Source organism: Salmo salar, chromosome ssa14, assembly GCF_905237065.1.
Source record: "Salmo salar chromosome ssa14, Ssal_v3.1, whole genome shotgun sequence".
Lineage (NCBI taxonomy): Eukaryota > Metazoa > Chordata > Actinopteri > Salmoniformes > Salmonidae > Salmo > Salmo salar.
The window spans coordinates 91,587,601-91,606,068 of record NC_059455.1 but is presented as its reverse complement, the minus strand read 5'-3'; the positions used below and the strand labels follow the sequence as shown (position 1 = coordinate 91,606,068).

Sequence of the window (18,468 nt, the reverse complement as noted above, 5' to 3'; positions counted from 1 at the left end):
CTATTTGTTAATTTAAAAAACAAGAACATTGTGCCATCTGCTTAATATGATTTATACATTTTCTATTAAGGTATTTTTACTTTTACTCAAGTATGACAATTGGGTACTTTTTCCACCACTGGACCCTGAGCACACAGCCAAGACAACACAGGAGTGGCTTCGGGACACGTTTCTGACGGTCCTTGAGTGACCCAGCCAGAGCCCGGACTGGAACCCGATCAAACATCTCTGGAGAGACCTGAAAATAGCTGTGCAGCGACGCTCCCCATCCAACCTGACAGAGCTTGAGAGGATCTGCAGAGAAGAATGGGAGAAACTCCCCAAATACAGGTGTGCCAAGCTTGTAGCGTCATACCCAGGAAGTCTCGAGTAAAAAATAAATGTAATCCATTTTAGAATAAGGCTGTACACAGGAGGAGTCAGGTAGCTGGGTCCAGGGGCAGGCAGAAGGTCATACACAGGAGGAGGCAGGTAGCTGGGTCCAGGGGCAGACAGAAGGTCATACACAGGAGGAGGCAGGTAGCTGGGTCCAGGGACAGGCAGAAGGTCATACACAGGAGGAGGCAGGTAGCTGGGTCCAGGGGCGGCAGGCAGAAGGTCATACACAGGAGGAGGCAGGTAGCTGGGTCCAGGGACAGGCAGAAGGTCATACACAGGAGGAGGCAGGTAGCTGGGTCCAGGGGCGGCAGGCAGAAGGTCATACACAGGAGGAGGCAGGTAGCTAGGTCCAGGGGCAGACAGAAGGTCATACACAGGAGGAGGCAGGTAGCTGGGTCCAGGGGCGGCAGGCAGAAGGTCATACACAGGAGGAGGCAGGTAGCTGGGTCCAGGGGCAGGCAGAAGGTCATACACAGGAGGAGGCAGGTAGCTGGGTCCAGGGGCGGCAGGCAGAAGGTCATACACAGGAGGAGGCAGGTAGCTGGGTCCAGGGGCGGCAGGCAGAAGGTCATACACAGGAGGAGGCAGGTAGCTAGGTCCAGGGGCAGGCAGAAGGTCATACACAGGAGGAGGCAGGTAGCTGGGTCCAGGGGGAGGCAGAAGGTCATACACAGGAGGAGGCAGGTAGCTGGGTCCAGGGGCAGGCAGAAGGTCATACACAGGAGGAGGCAGGTAGCTGGGTCCAGGGGCACACAGAAGGTCATACACAGGAGGAGGCAGGTAGCTGGGTCCAGGGGCACACAGAAGGTCATACACAGGAGGAGGCAGGTAGCTGGGTCCAGGGGCAGGCAGAAGGTCATACACAGGGGGTCCAAAAGGGCAACAGTACAGGCAGGGAAAAGGCTAGTAACGTAGTCCGGGAGATCAGGCAATAGATAGATAACAGGAAATCCGATAGGCTAAAGTACAGGCAGGGAATAGGCAAAAAAAAAAAGGCATCGTTAGTGAGGATGGCCAAAAACTACGATACACGGGAGGACTAATACGGAAATAAACAGAGCTCCGACTAGACTGTGTATCAAAACAAACAATACCTCACAATGATGGGGTGCAAAGAACTGAACTAAATAGTGTGTGTAAATGACATACAGGTGTGTGAACAGCTGATCAGAATTCAGGTGATTGGGATCTGGAGAGTGAGCTGCGTTCAGGGGATCTATGTGTTTTTGAGAGTGTGAGTTGGAAGCAGACGTTACAGTATGTCTGTCTGTGTGTGTGCGCATTTGTGTTGAAATATGTGTGTATAATATGTGTGTTTGTTTATGTGTGTGCCTTATCGATCTAGTCAGGAAGTCTATCGTCGCTGAGGGGTACCCAGAGGTACTCCATACCCTCCACTTGTGCAGCTGACAGACTCACAAAACTGTCTTGATTTTGCCAGAAAGCTCCTAAAGACCGACTTCAGAGCCCCGAAGAATTTTGGACTGAGGTAGTTGATATGTTGTCTGGAACTGTTAATGTATGTATCCCTCTTTTTCCTGTACTGAGCCTACCAGGAAGTAGGGGTTGACAATATAGTCCTAAATCACTCAACGGCAGTTGAGTCTACAGATATGCCTTATTCTGACCTTGATTTAATACCCTTATAATTCCACCAATTTTACGCGCGATGAAACAATGATGAATAAGGTCGAACAACCTTTCGGTTCCAAGTGGAACAACTTCTATTTACTATTTATTTCTGATAGAAATAATATTCACAGTAGCCTAGTGGTTAGAGCGTTGGACTCTCCTTACACTGAGGGGAGGCAGGTAGGCTAGTGGTTAGAGCGTTGGACTCTCCTTCCACTGTAATTTACAAATTGATAAGCGCTATTGTTAAGAGCTAGATAAATGAGTAAGCCGTTTTGATAAGGGGATTGTAAATATAAATAACAATTGTTTTAGCTCTATTTTACCTTATCACTGGAGACACATGTGAAACCAGTCACATGGCAGCAAACTGAAGCATATCAACATATCACCTTTCCCACGGTGAGGTTTATGAAATGCTGGCCTTATAATTTGGGATGAAATTTGAAGAGCCAATGGGCTTCTGAAGCCATGCGCAAATCGAAGTATAGCGTCAAACATAGAGTTGATTTACGATTTCCCTGTATTAATATTTTTACAATTTGTATCATGTTAAATGTTAGTCACTATCAGTGGCCACCATCAGTTATACCCACATACAGTTGAAGTGGGAAGTTTACATACACTTAGGTTGGAGTCATTAAAACTCATTTTTCAACCACTCCACAATTGTCTTGTTAACAAACTATAGTTTTGGCAAGTCGGTTAGGACATCTACTTTGTGCATGACACAAGTCATTTTTCCAACAATTGTTTACAGACTGATTATTTCACTTATAATTCACTGTATCACAATTCCAGTGGGTCAGAAGTTTACATACACTAAGTTGACTGTGCCTTTAAACAGCTCGGAAAATTCCAGAAAATTATGTCATGGCTTTAGAAGCTTCTGATAGGCTAATTGACATCATTTGAGTCAATTGGAGGTGTACCTGTGGATGTATTTCAAGGCCTACCTTCAAACTCAGTGCCTCTTTGCTTGACATCATGGGAAAATCAAAAGAAATCAGCCAAGACCTCAGAAAAAAATTGTTGACCTTCACAAGTCTGGTTCATCCTTGGGACCAATTTCCAAATGCCTGAAGGTACCATGTTCATCTGTACAAACAATAGTACGCAAGTATAAACACCATGGGACCACGCAGCCGTCATACCGCTCAGGAAGGAGACACGTTCTGTCTCCTAGAGATGAACGTACTTTGGTGCGAAAAGTGCAAATCAATCCCAGAACAACAGCAAAGGACCTTGTGAAGATGCTGGAGGAAACAGGAACAAAAGTATCTATATCCACAGTTCAGCAAGGAAGAAGCCACTGCTCTAAAACCGCCATAAAAAAGCCAGACTACAGTTTGCAACTGCACATGGGGACAAAGATTGTACTTTTTGGAGAAATGTCCTCTGGTCTGATGAAACAAAAATAGAACTGTTTGACCATAATGTTTGGCCATAATGACCATCGTTATGTTTGGAGGAAAAAGGGGGAGGCTTGCAAGCCGAAGAACACCATCCCAACCGTGAAGCACGGGAGTGGCAGCATCATGTTGTGGGGGTGCTTTGCTGCAGGAGGGACTGGTGCACTTCACAAAATAGATGGCATCATGAGGCAGGAAAATTATGTGCATATATTGAAGCAACATCTCAAGACATCAGTCAGGAAGTTAAAGCTTGGTCGCAAATGGGTCTTCCAAATGGACAATGACCCCAAGCATATTTCCAAAGTTGTGGCAAAATGGCTTAAGGACAACAAAGTCAAGGTATTGGAGTGGCCATCACAAAACCCTGACCTCAGTCCTATAGAAAATGTGTGGGCAGAACTGAAAAAGTGTGTGCGAGCAAGGAGGCCTACAAACCTGATTCAGTTACACCAGCTCTGTCAGGAGGAACTTATTGTGGGAAGCTTGTGGAAGGCTACCCGAAACATTTGACCCAAGTTAAACAATTTAAAGGCAATGCTACCAAATACTAATTGAGTGTATGTAAACTTCTGACCCACTGGGAATGTGATGAAAGAAATAAAAGCTGAAATAAATCATTCTCTCTACAATTATTCTGACATTTCACATTCTTAAAATAAAGTGGTGATCCTAACTGACCTAAAACAGGCCATTTTTACTAGGATTAAATGTCAGGAATTGGGGAAAACTGAGTTTAAATGCATTTGGGTAAGGTGTATGTAAACTCCGACTTCAACTGTACTTGTATAACGGTCACTGACTTTAATGTTAGTCTCCTTATATTTTGCATCATTCCATTGCATCGTTAGTTTACCTTTCTTCTGTCACGTTCGTGTGGTTGTTTCTGAGGATCACTAGCAATAGTGTATCATATTAGACTAATGCATTACAAGATGTAAATTAGTTTGAGAAATGCAGCCTATTTTAATAATTATGTAACACAGACTATAAATATAACTTTAAACCTGGTGCCTGGTGTATGGTTCACGATGGTTGTCATCACAGTTCTATGATTGGTGAGGATTATTAGATTTACAGGACAACTGTTCAAACCTTAGTGTACACTTTTCTCTCCTTCCAATATTTCATGGTTTCAAAAATGTAATAATAACCTTAAATAATATAGAAGATCAGAGTATTTTTTTAATCTACCAATTGGTGCTGAAAATGAGACGAATATGCCTGTATTTTAACGGCCTGTATTTACATGGCGTGTATTTACATTGATCGCTAATATTCTGAACCCATTCTCTCCATATATTCTAGTGAGTCTGTGGAGAAATGTATAATTAAAGGTACACCACATTTAAAGGGATGGCTTTAGATAAATGTACTGAAAATCTTATTGAATGAAAACTACACGGGAAAAACAGTTGGCCAGCAAGTGGGAGGGTTTTTAACAGTTTAATTAACTTTATTCCGCGCGCGAAGGGAACCACGCCTGCAAGGCCCGTTACACACCTGCATAAGGTAAATCTGAATAGCTGTCACGTTCGTTTGCAGAAACGGACCAAGGCGCAGCGTATGTTGAGTTACACATAATTTATTAATTAATAGTGAAACTTAAGCAAAGACGAAACAAATGAAGAATAAACGAACCGTGACGACAATGCAGTGCTAACAGGCAACTAAACATAAACAAACAATAAATGAATAAACGAACCGTGACGACAGAGATGCTACGTGCACTAACTCAAAACAATATCCCATAACCCACAGGTGAATTTTTTTTTTACTTAAGTATGATCCCCAATTAGAGACAATCATAGCCAACTGCCTCTAATTGGGAATCATACCATACACCCAAACATAGAAAAACTAAACTAGAACCCCACATAGAAAATAATAACTAGAAAAAACCCCAGTCATGCCCTGACCTACTCTACCATAGAAAATAAGAGCTCTCTATGGCCAGGACGTGACAAAAGCAAGTACTGAGAAGTGGGTATGAATGGCTTGCGTAGGAACGGTTGAATCGGACCCTATGACTTTAACACCAAACAGACAGCAATGACCACTGGAGGGGGCTGGGTTTCACCATGTGATTTTATTGTAAAAGAACCATGTGAATGTATTTCTATATTTCCTTGTAAAATCAGCACAGGGGGTTGGTGGCACCTTAATAGGGGAGGACGGTACCGTGGTAATGACTGGAGCAGATGGTGGAATGGTATGAAATACATCAAACACCTTAATAGGGGAGGACGGTACCGTGGTAATGACTGGAGCAGATGGTGGAATGGTATCAAATACATCAAACACCTTAATAGGGGAGGACGGTACCGTGGTAATGACTGGAGCAGATGGTGGAATGGTATCAAATACATCAAACACCTTAATAGGGGAGGACGGTACCGTGGTAATGACTGGAGCAGATGGTGGAATGGTATCAAATACATCAAACACCTTAATAGGGGAGGACGGTACCGTGGTAATGACTGGAGCAGATGGTGGAATGGTATCAAATACATCAAACACCTTAATAGGGGAGGACGGTACCGTGGTAATGACTGGAGCAGATGGTGGAATGGTATCAAATACATCAAACACCTTAATAGGGGAGGACGGTACCGTGGTAATGACTGGAGCAGATGGTGGAATGGTATCAAATACATCAAACACCTTAATAGGGGAGGACGGTACCGTGGTAATGACTGGAGCAGATGGTGGAATGGTATCAAATACATCAAACACCTTAATAGGGGAGGACGGTACCGTGGTAATGACTGGAGCAGATGGTGGAATGGTATCAAATACATCAAACACCTTAATAGGGGAGGACGGTACCGTGGTAATGACTGGAGCAGATGGTGGAATGGTATCAAATACATCAAACACCTTAATAGGGGAGGACGGTACCGTGGTAATGACTGGAGCAGATGGTGGAATGGTATCAAATACATCAAACACCTTAATAGGGGAGGACGGTACCGTGGTAATGACTGGAGCAGATGGTGGAATGGTATGAAATACATCAAACAGACGGTTTCCATTTGATCCGTTCCAGACATTATTATGAGCCGTCCTCCCCTCACCAGCCTCCACTGTAAGGCAGTGATCAGTTTGATTAAAAACATGGACAATAGACAGAGGGGAGTGCACATATATAAAGGTGAATGGCCACATTATTATCCTCATCATCATCATCAATTTAATACCACAGTATTACTCACTGCCATACCTCTGTACTGTACGGTAGTGCGCATGATCCAGAAATATACAAATCATTATTTAAAAGGTCATATTACCCCGCTGCATGCTGGGAAAACCTCCTGCCTTCGCTTGTTTCTGTCGTTTAGTTTAGTGTTTTTCTCTTTCTTTCTTTTCAGTACGTGCTGCTGATCCTAAGCATCCAGGAACTCCTCTAGAAACTCCACTTCCCCCTGCACACACACACACACACACACACACACCACCACAGAGTTAGTATTGAACCTGAAGACTGTAACCGGGGGAAAGCATTCTCTGCTGTTTCCTGATGAATATGTAAATAAAGACTACACTCTGATCAGGCAGAGCCTCCAAATTGGGTCTCCCGCTGCAGTCCTGCAGAGTTACTGGCTTCTGTTCCAACCCTCCTCTAACACAACTGATTCAGCTCATCAAAGTACTGATGAACAGCTCATTAGCTTAACTATGTGTGTTACAGTTTGACTGGAGCAAAATCACTCAGTAGGGTAGCTTTACAGGAGGAGGGCTGGCCACGCCTGATCTAGACTAGTCATGCTGCCATCTATGGTTATTAGACATGTCTGTGTTGTTTTGAGTGATCAGCGCCACCCTGTGGTGAGGTCTAATACAGCAGTCTGGTAAACACTGGTCACATTGTACCGCTGGACACAGGTCATGTGATCTGAAAGGAATCACTCTCTCTCTCACACACACACACACCTCATCATCACTCGCTAGAACTCCAGCATCTGTAGCTGTATGGTGGTCTGGTTCAAGTACCGTACCGCCTCCTAAAACACACACACACACACGTCAAATCAATGTTGAAGCCAACCCAAATGAAGAACTCAGTCAACAGGTTAAAAACCAACCAATGACAGGCGCCAAATGACCTGCATACAGAGATAGTGGACAGGTGGTGTGTGTGTGTGTGTGTGTGTGTGTGCACCTGTGCTGAAATGTGTGTATAATATAAAATCAAATTTTATTTGTCACATGCGTCAAATAGAACAATTGTAGAGCTTACCGTGAAATACTTACCTACAAGCCCTTAACCAACAATTCAGTATAAGAAATAGAGTTAAGAAAATATTTACTAAATAAACTAAAGTAAAAAATAAAATTAAAAGTAACACAATAACATAACAATAATGAGGCTATATACAGGGGGTACCGGTACCGAGTCAGTGTGGAGGCTATATACAGGGGGTACCGGTACCGAGTCAGTGTGGAGGCTATATACAGGGGGTACCGGTACCGAGTCAGTGTGGAGGCTATATACAGGGGGTACCGGTACCGAGTCAGTGTGGAGGCTATAAACAGGGGGTACCGGTACCGAGTCAGTGTGGAGGCTATATACAGGGGGTACCGGTACCGAGTCAGTGTGCTGGGTACAGGTTAGAGGTAATATGTACATGTAGGTGGGGGTACAGGTTAGCTAAGGTAATATGTACATGTAGGTGGGGGTACAGGTTAGTAGAGGTCATTTATACATGTAGGTGGGGGTACAGGTTAGTAGAGGTCATTTATACATGTAGGTGGGGGTACAGGTTAGTAGAGGTCATTTATACATGTAGGTGGGGGCACAGGTTAGTAGAGGTCATTTATACATGTAGGTGGGGGTACAGGTTAGTAGAGGTCATTTATACATGTAGGTGGGGGTACAGGTTAGTAGAGGTCATTTATACATGTAGGTGGGGGTACAGGTTAGTAGAGGTCATTTATACATGTAGGTGGGGGTACAGGTTAGTAGAGGTCATTTATACATGTAGGTGGGGGGTACAGGTTAGTAGAGGTCATTTATACATGTAGGTGGGGGTACAGGTTAGTAGAGGTCATTTATACATGTAGGTGGGGGTACAGGTTAGTAGAGGTCATTTATACATGTAGGTGGGGGTACAGGTTAGTAGAGGTCATTTATACATGTAGGTGGGGGTACAGGTTAGTAGAGGTCATTTATACATGTAGGTGGGGGTACAGGTTAGTAGAGGTCATTTATACATGTAGGTGGGGGTACAGGTTAGTAGAGGTCATTTATACATGTAGGTGGGGGTACAGGTTAGTAGAGGTCATTTATACATGTAGGTGGGGGTACAGGTTAGTAGAGGTCATTTATACATGTAGGTGGGGGCACAGGTTAGTAGAGGTCATTTATACATGTAGGTGGGGGTACAGGTTAGTAGAGGTCATTTATACATGTAGGTGGGGGTACAGGTTAGTAGAGGTCATTTATACATGTAGGTGGGGGTACAGGTTAGTAGAGGTCATTTATACATGTAGGTGGGGGTACAGGTTAGTAGAGGTCATTTATACATGTAGGTGGGGGTACAGGTTAGTAGAGGTCATTTATACATGTAGGTGGGGGTACAGGTTAGTAGAGGTCATTTATACATGTAGGTGGGGGTACAGGTTAGTAGAGGTCATTTATACATGTAGGTGGGGGTACAGGTTAGTAGAGGTCATTTATACATGTAGGTGGGGGTACAGGTTAGTAGAGGTCATTTATACATGTAGGTGGGGGTACAGGTTAGTAGAGGTCATTTATACATGTAGGTGGGGGCACAGGTTAGTAGAGGTCATTTATACATGTAGGTGGGGGCACAGGTTAGTAGAGGTCATTTATACATGTAGGTGGGGGTACAGGTTAGTAGAGGTCATTTATACATGTATGTGGGGGTACAGGTTAGTAGAGGTCATTTATACATGTAGGTGGGGGTACAGGTTAGTAGAGGTCATTTATACATGTAGGTGGGGGTACAGGTTAGTAGAGGTCATTTATACATGTAGGTGGGGGTACAGGTTAGTAGAGGTCATTTATACATGTAGGTGGGGGTACAGGTTAGTAGAGGTCATTTATACATATAGGTGGGGGTACAGGTCATTTATACATGTAGGTGGGGGTACAGGTTAGTAGAGGTCATTTATACATGTAGGTGGGGGTACAGGTTAGTAGAGGTAATTTATACATGTAGGTGGGGGTGAAGTGACTATGAATAGATAATAAACAGAGTAGCAGCAGTGTACAAACTGTCCAGTGGCCATTTGATTAGCTGTACAGGTGTCTTATGGCTTGGGGGTAGAAGCTGTTTAGAAGGCTTTTGGACCTAGACTTGGCGCTCCGGTACCGCTTGCCATGCAGTAGCAGAGAGAACAGTCAGTCTATAACTAGGGTGACTGGAGTGTGTGTTTGTATGTGTGTGTGTCTTACCGATCTTGGTAGGAAGTCTTCGTCACTGAGTCCATACTTGTCTCTGTGGTCCTGGTAATAAACCACATTGTTCTTACATTTACATTTAAGTCATTTAGCAGACGCTCTTATCCAGAGCGACTTACAAAATGGTGCATTCACCTTATGATATCCAGTGGAACAACCACTTTACAATAGTGCATCTACATCTTTTAAGGGGGGGGGGGGGGTTACAAGGATTACTTTATCCTATCCTAGGTATTCCTTAAAGAGGTGGGGTTTCAGGTGTCTCCGGAAGGTGGTGATTGACTCCGCTGTCCTGGCGTCGTGAGGGAGCTTGTTCCACCATTGGGGTGCCAGAGCAGCGAACAGTTTTGACTGGGCTGAGCGGGAACTGTGCTTCCTCAGAGGTAGGGGGGCCAGCAGGCCAGTGGTGGATGAACGCAGTGCCCTTGTTTGGGTGTAGGGCCTGATCAGAGCCTGAAGGTATGGAGGTGCCGTTCCCTTCACAGCTCCGTAGGCAATCACCATGGTCTTGTAGCGGATGCGAGCTTCAACTGGAAGCCAGTGGAGAGAGCGGAGGAGCGGGGTGACGTGAGAGAACTTGGGAAGGTTGAACACCAGACGGGCTGCGGCGTTCTGGATGAGTTGTAGGGGTTTAATGGCACAGGCAGGGAGCCCAGCCAACAGCGAGTTGCAGTAATCCAGACGGGAGATGACAAGTGCCTGGATTAGGACCTGCGCCGCTTCCTGTGTGAGGCAGGGTCGTACTCTGCGAATGTTGTAGAGCATGAACCTACAGGATCGGGTCACCGCCTTGATGTTAGTGGAGAACGACAGGGTGTTGTCCAGGATCACGCCAAGGTTCTTAGCACTCTGGGAGGAGGACACAAGGGAGTTGTCAACCGTGATGGCGAGATCATGGAACGGGCAGTCCTTCCCCGGGAGGAAGAGCAGCTCCGTCTTGCCGAGGTTCAGCTTGAGCTGGTGATCCGTCATCCACACTGATATGTCTGACAGACATGCAGAGATGCGATTCGCCACCTGGTTATCAGAAGGGGGAAAGGAGAAGATTAATTGTGTGTCGTCTGCATAGCAATGATAGGAGAGACCATGTGAGGATATGACAGAGCCAAGTGACTTGGTGTATAGTGAGAATAGGAGAGGGCCTAGAACAGAGCCCTGGGGGACACCAGTGGTGAGAGCGCATGGTGCGGAGACAGATTCTCGCCATGCCACCTGGTAGGAGCGACCTGTCAGGTAGGACGCAATCCAAGCGTGGGCCGCGCCGGAGATGCCCAACTCGGAGAGGGTGGAGAGGAGGATCTGATGGTTCACAGTATCAAAGGCAGCAGATAGGTCTAGAAGGATGAGAGCAGAGGAGAGAGAGTTAGCTTTAGCAGTGCGGAGAGCCTCCGTGACACAGAGAAGAGCAGTCTCAGTTGAATGCCCAGTCTTGAAACCTGACTGATTAGGATCAAGAAGGTCATTCTGAGAGAGATAGCAGGAGAGCTGGCCAAGGACGGCACCTTCAAGAGTTTTGGAGAGAAAAGAAAGAAGGGATACTGGTCTGTAGTTGTTGACATCGGAGGGATCGAGTGTAGGTTTTTTCAGAAGGGGTGCAACTCTCGCTCTCTTGAAGACGGAAGGGACGTAGCCAGCGGTCAAGGATGAGTTGATGAGCGAGGTGAGGAAGGGGGAAGGTCTCCGGAAATGGTCTGGAGAAGAGAGGAGGGGATAGGGTCAAGTGGGCAGGTTGTTGGGCGGCCGGCCGTCACAAGACGCGAGATTTCATCTGGAGAGAGAGGGGAGAAAGAGGTCAAAGCACAGGGTAGGGCAGTGTGAGCAGGACCAGCGGTGTCGTTTGACTTAGCAAACGAGGATCGGATATCGTCAACCTTCTTTTCAAAATGGTTGACGAAGTCATCCGCAGAGAGGGAGGAGGGGGGGGGAGGGGGAGGAGGAGGAGGATTCAGGAGGGAGGAGAAGGTAGCAAAGAGCTTCCTAGGGTTAGAGGCAGATGCTTGGAATTTAGAGTGGTAGAAAGTGGCTTTAGCAGCAGAGACAGAAAAGGAGAATGTAGAGAGGAGTGAGTGAAAGGATGCCAGGTCCGCAGGGAGGCGAGTTTTCCTCCATTTCCGCTCGGCTGCCCGGAGCCTTGTTCTGTGAGCTCGTAGTGAGTCGTCGAGCCACGGAGCAGGAGGGGAGGACCGAGCCGGCCTGGAGGATAGGGGACAGAGAAAATCAAAGGATGCAGAAAGGGAGGAGAGGAGGGTTGAGGAGGCAGAATCAGGAGATAGGTTGGAGAAGGTTTGAGCAGAGGGAAGAGATGATAGGATGGAAGAGGAGAGAGTAGCGGGAGAGAGAGAGCGAAGGTTGGGACGGCGCAATACCATCCGAGTAGGGGCAGAGTGAGAAGTGTTGGATGAGAGCAACAGGGAAAAGGATACAAGGTAGTGGTCGGAGATTTGGAGGGGAGTTGCAATGAGATTAGTGGAAGAACAGCATCTAGTAAAGATGAGGTCAAGCGTATTGCCTGCCTTGTGAGTAGGGGGGGAAGGTGAGAGGGTGAGGTCAAAAGAGGAGAGGAGTGGAAAGAAGGAGGCAGGGAGGAATGAGTCAAAGGTAGACGTGGGGAGGTTAAAGTCACCCAGAACTGTGAGAGGTGAGCCATCCTCAGGAAAGGAACTTATCAAGGCGTCAAGCTCATTGATGAACTCTCCAAGGGAACCTGGAGGGCGATAAATGATAAGGATGTTAAGCTTGAAAGGGCTGGTAACTGTGACAGCATGGAATTCAAATGAGGAGATAGACAGATGGGTCAGGGGAGAAAGAGAGAATGTCCACTTGGGAGAGATGAGGATTCCAGTGCCACCACCCCGCTGGCTCGATGCTCTAGGGGTATGCGAGAACACGTGGGCAGACGAAGAGAGAGCAGTAGGAGTAGCAGTGTTATCTGTGGTAATCCATGTTTCCGTCAGCGCCAGGAAGTCTAGGGACTGGAGGGTAGCATAGGCTGAGATGAACTCAGCCTTGTTGGCTGCAGACCGGCAGTTCCAGAGGCTGCCGGACACCTGGAACTCCACGTGGGTCGTGCGCGCTGGGACCACCAGGTTAGAGTGGCAGCGGCCACGCGGTGTGAAGCGTTTGTATGGCCTGTGCAGAGAGGAGAGAACAGGGATAGACAGACACGTAGTTGACAAGCTACAGAAGTGTTGTTTCTTGTATTATTGTCTCCTGTGTCTTTAATCTTAATTTATTTATTATTTATATATTATATAAATATATAATATATATTATATATTAATTTATTATTAATTTAAATTTTCTTCATCACCTCATCACTGGGGTCAAACAACATGCATCTGGCTACACACGGCACTGCGTCCTTCAGGTCATTCACTGGGGAGGCAAGAGCAGCGTCACTGTTCTGGATTTTACTGTCCTTGTTCTGACCTTCTGGAGACATTTCGCAGGTCCCAACAATGAAAAAGGCTATTTTAGGGTTAGGGGTTAGGTTTAGGTTTAGGTTAGGGCTTAGAATTAGGGTTAGGTGTTAGGGAAAATTGGATTTTGAATGGGAATCAATTGCTTGGGCCCCACAAGGACAGCAGAAGTGTGTGTGTGTGTGTGCGTGCGCGTGTAATAGTAATACAGTAATACCACTCACCTGCGATGGACGGGCAGAAGTATTTAAAGTCTCTGACCTCCCTGGCTCCTCCTGAAGCAGCCAGACACTCATCATAGACCTTGAAGAAGTCCCTCAGAGCCGGCTCCATGTCTGACAGCGATGTACGGTAGTTATCACCGTTATACGCCCGCACCGCTCACACAAACAACATCTGAAACAACAACACACACACACGGTGATACAGTAACACAACATTACAACACCTTCATTGTAACTAGATTAGAAGACCAGACTTATTTCACCAGAGCACCAGAACACAGAGCACCAGAACACAGAGCACCAGACCACAGAGCAGCAGAACACAGAGCAGAAGAACACAGAGCAGCAGAACACAGAGCAGCAGAACACAGAGCAGCAGAACACAGAACACAGAGCACCAGAACACAGAACACAGAGCACCAGAACACAGAGCAGCAGAACACAGAACACAGAGCACCAGAACACAGAACACAGAGCACCAGAACACAGAGCAGCAGAACACAGAGCAGCAGAGCAGCAGAACACAGAGCAGCAGAACACAGAGCACCAGAACACAGAGCAGCAGAACACAGAGCAGCAGAGCACCAGAACACAGAGCACAGAGCAGCAGAACACAGAGTAGCAGAACACAGAACACAGAGCAGCAGAACACAGAACACAGAGCACCAGAACACAGAACACCAGAACACAGAGCACCAGAACACAGAGCAGCAGAACACAGAACACAGAGCACCAGAACACAGAACACAGAGCACCAGAACACAGAACACAGAGCACCAGAACACAGAGCAGCAGAACACAGAGCAGCAGAACACAGAACACAGAGCAGCAGAACACAGACCAGCAGAACACAGAGCAGCAGAACACAGAACACAGAGCAGCAGAACACAGAGCAGCAGAGCACCAGAACACCAGAACACAGGAGCACCAGAACACAGAGCACCGGAACACAGAGCACCCGGAACACAGAGCACCGGAACACAGGCACCGAACACAGGAGCACCGGAACACAGAGCACCGGAACACAGAGCACCGGAACACAGGAGCACCGGAACACAGGAGCACCGGAACACAGAGCACCGAACACAGAGCACCGGAACACAGAGCACCGAGAACACAGAGCACCAGAACACAGAACACAGAGCACCAGAACACAGAACACAGAGCACCAGAACACAGAACACAGAGCACCAGAACACAGAGCAGCAGAACACAGAGCAGCAGAACACAGAACACAGAGCAGCAGAACACAGAACACAGAGCAGCAGAACACAGAGCAGCAGAACACAGAACACAGAGCAGCAGAACACAGAACACAGAGCAGCAGAACACAGAGCAGCAGAACACAGAACACAGAGCAGCAGAACACAGAGCAGCAGAGCACCAGAACACCAGAACACAGGAGCACCAGAACACAGAGCACCGGAACACAGAGCACCGGAACACAGAGCACCGGAACACAGCACCGGAACACAGGAGCACCGGAACACAGAGCACCGGAACACAGAGCACCGGAACACAGGAGCACCGGAACACAAGAGCACTGGAACACAGAGCACCGGAACACAGGAGCACCGGAACACAGAGCACCGGAACACAGAGCAGGGTTACAGGGTTAATTCTGAGTGGTTACAGGGTTAATTCTGAGTGGTTACAGGGTTAAAACCTGTCATGGCTAGGCGTGGCGCTAGCGACCCACCTCGACAACATCAGGTGAAATTGCAGAGCGCGAAATTCAAATGACAGAAATTGAAATATTTAACATTCATGAAAATACAAGTGTCATACATCAAAATAAAGCTTAACTTCTTGTTCATCCAGCCGCTGTGTCAGATTTCAAAAAGGCTTCACGGCGAAAGGACATCATGCGATTATCTGAGGACAGCGCCCCGCATACAAAAGCATGAAAAACATTTTTCAACCAGGCAGGTGCGCCACGAAAGTCAGAAATAGCGATAGAAGATCTTCTTCTGTTGGCACTCCAAAAGGTCCCAGGTACATCACAAATGGTCCTTTTGTTCGATAAAGTCCTTCTTTATATCCCCAAAAACTTAGTTTAGCTGGCGCGCTTCATTCAATAATCCACCGGTTTCCCTCCTTCAAAATGCATACAAAATGAATCCCAAACGTTACCAATAAACTTCTCCAAACAAGTCAAACAACGTTTATAATCAAACCTCAGGTACCCTAATACGTAAATAAATGATAAAATTTAAGACCGGAGATAAACAACAAAGGACGCGCTCACATCCACGCGCATGAAAACACTACAGCCAAAATGGGAGCCACCTAGAAAAATGACAAATTCTAACATATTTTTCCAAAAACAAGCCTGAAACTCTTTCTAAAGACTGTTGACATCTAGTGGAAGCCCTGAGAACTGACTGAAATCTGGGAGGTTTTCGCCTCATAATAAACATGACAGCCATTGGAAAGGCTGAAGTGGTAGGCTGAAAATATTATTTTTTGGGATGGTTTGTCCTCGGGTTTTTGCCTGCCATATCAGTTTTGTTATACTCACAGACATTATTTTAACAGTTTTAGAAACTTTAGAGTGTTTTCTATCCAAATCTACCAATTATATGCATATCCTAGCTTCTGGGCCTGAGTAACAGGCAGTTTACTTTGGGCACGCTTTTCATCTAGATGTCAAAATATTGCCCCCTAGCCCAAAGAGGTATTAAAACAAAATAATAAAAAAATGACTCACTATTACCATCAAGTAACATCAAGTATTCTCAGCATTCTAGTGGCTTTCTGGAGCATTATGAACAGCTGTTGCACAGCGGTCTCAGCAGCACACTCTGATTCCACAGTTGGCGGACTGTTTTTAAAAAATAAAATAATTGTGAGCTTCAAGGAAGGCCTATATCAACGATCTCAGGACCTTTTCAAACATCCAACATCTGAAAGTCTATTTCTAGTGATCAGGCTGCAACTGCGACCTCAGCCTAACACTTGGAGTAAGCCTTTACTTCCTCCTATGACGTCAACCTGATACCACCTAACCCCATCTAACCCATGGAGATCATTATAAAGCAGCTTTCCCCTAACCCCATCTAACCCATGGAGATCATTATAAAGCAGCTTTCCCCTAACCCCATTTAACCCATGGAGATCATTATAAAGCAGCTTTCCCCTAACCCCATCTAACCCATGGAGATCATTATAAAGCAGCTTTCCCCTAACCCCATCTAACCCATGGAGATCATTATAAAGCAGCTTTCCCCTAACCCCATCTAACCCATGGAGATCATTATAAAGCAGCTTTCCACTAACCCCATCTAACCCATGGAGATCATTATAAAGCAGCTTTCCCCTAACCCCATCTAACCCATGGAGATCATTATAAAGCAGCTTTCCCCTAACCCCATCTAACCCATGGAGATCATTATAAAGCAGCTTTCCCCTAACCCCATCTAACCCATGGAGATCATTATAAAGCAGCTTTCCCCTAACCCCATCTAACCCATGGAGATCATTATAAAGCAGCTTTCCCCTAACCCCATCTAACCCATGGAGATCATTATAAAGCAGCTTTCCCCTAACCCCATCTAACCCATGGAGATCATTATAAAGCAGCTTTCTCTTGGCACTTGTGTGTGTGAAATTGCGTGCTTGCCCTGTGTGTGTGTGTGTGTGTGTGTGTGTGTGTGTGTGTGTGTGTGTGTGTGTGTGTGTGTGTGTGTGTGTGTGTGTGTGTGTGTGTGTGTGTGTGTGTGTGTGTGTGTGTGTGTGTGTGTGTGTGTGTACAACTGTACATGTGTGATTACCTCGTAGGACTTGGTCTCCAGGTCTGTGAGGTGTTCCTCAGCTCCAGGTAGAGTCCTGTAGTAGGCCATGTTCCTCAGCTCCAGGTAGAGTCCTGTATTAGGCCATGTTCCTCAGCTCCAGGTAGAGTCCTGTAGTAGGCCATGTTCCTCAGCTCCAGGTAGAGTCCTGTATTAGGCCATGTTCCTCAGCTCCAGGTAGAGTCCTGTAGTAGGCCATGTTCCTCAGCTCCAGGTAGAGTCCTGTAGTAGGCCATGTTCCTCAGCTCCAGGTAGAGTCCTGTAGTAGGCCATGTTCCTCTGCATCATCTCATCATCAGGGTGCTTCAGGAGGAAGCTGTGGGCAGCAGACACGGCCTTGGCCAGGTTATCAGACAGGAGGAGAGAGGAGGAGACAGGAGGAGACAGGAGGAGCCAGGAGGAGAGAGGAGGAGCCAGGAGGAGAGAGGAGGAGACAGGAGGAGAGGAAGAGACGAGAGGAGGAGGAGACAGGAGGAGACAGGAGGAGAGAGGAGGAGAGAGGAGGAGAGAGGAGGAGAGAGGAGGAGACAGGAGGAGACAGGAGGAGACAGGAGGAGAGAGGAGGAGAGAGGAGGAGAGAGGAGGAGACAGGAGGCGAGGAAGAGACGAGAGGAGGAGGAGACAGGAGGAGACAGGAGGAGAGAGGAGGAGAGAGGAGGAGAGAGGAGGAGACAGTAGGAGAGAGGAGGAGAGAGGAGGAGAGAGGAGGAGACAGGAGGCGAGGAAGAGACGAGAGGAGGAGGAGACAGGAGGAGAGAGGAGGAGACAGGAGGAGAGGGGAGGAGAGAGGAGGAGCCAGGAGGAGAGAGGAGGAGACAGGAGGAGGAGACAGGAGGAGAGAGGAGGAGACAGGAGAAGCCAGAAGGAGAGGAAGAGACGAGAGGAGGAGGAGACAGGAGGAGACAGGAGGAGAGAGGAGACACAGAGGCAGACAGGCACACGAGCACAAACAAGTGAACAAAACCACAGGACCCCCTTCCTTCCCCAATACGCATCATGAACGTATGATAACACATTACAACTAGACCAGTACAGTAGTACAATACACAGCCTGAAGACCAGTACAGTAGTACAATATACAGCCTGTAGACCAGTACAGTAGTACAATACACAGCCTGTAGACCAGTACAGTAGTACAATATACAGCTTGTAGACCAGTACAGTATTACGATATACAGCCTGTAG

The 18,468-nt window shown here is 46.8% G+C and overlaps 1 pseudogene; it reads right to left on the bottom strand.

Moving 5' to 3' along the window:
* Window positions 1-7,369: 7,369 nt before the first annotated feature.
* LOC106570617 (cartilage-associated protein-like) lies at window positions 7,370-17,637 on the bottom strand (annotated as a pseudogene).
* Between the last annotated feature and the right edge of the window lie 831 nt (window positions 17,638-18,468).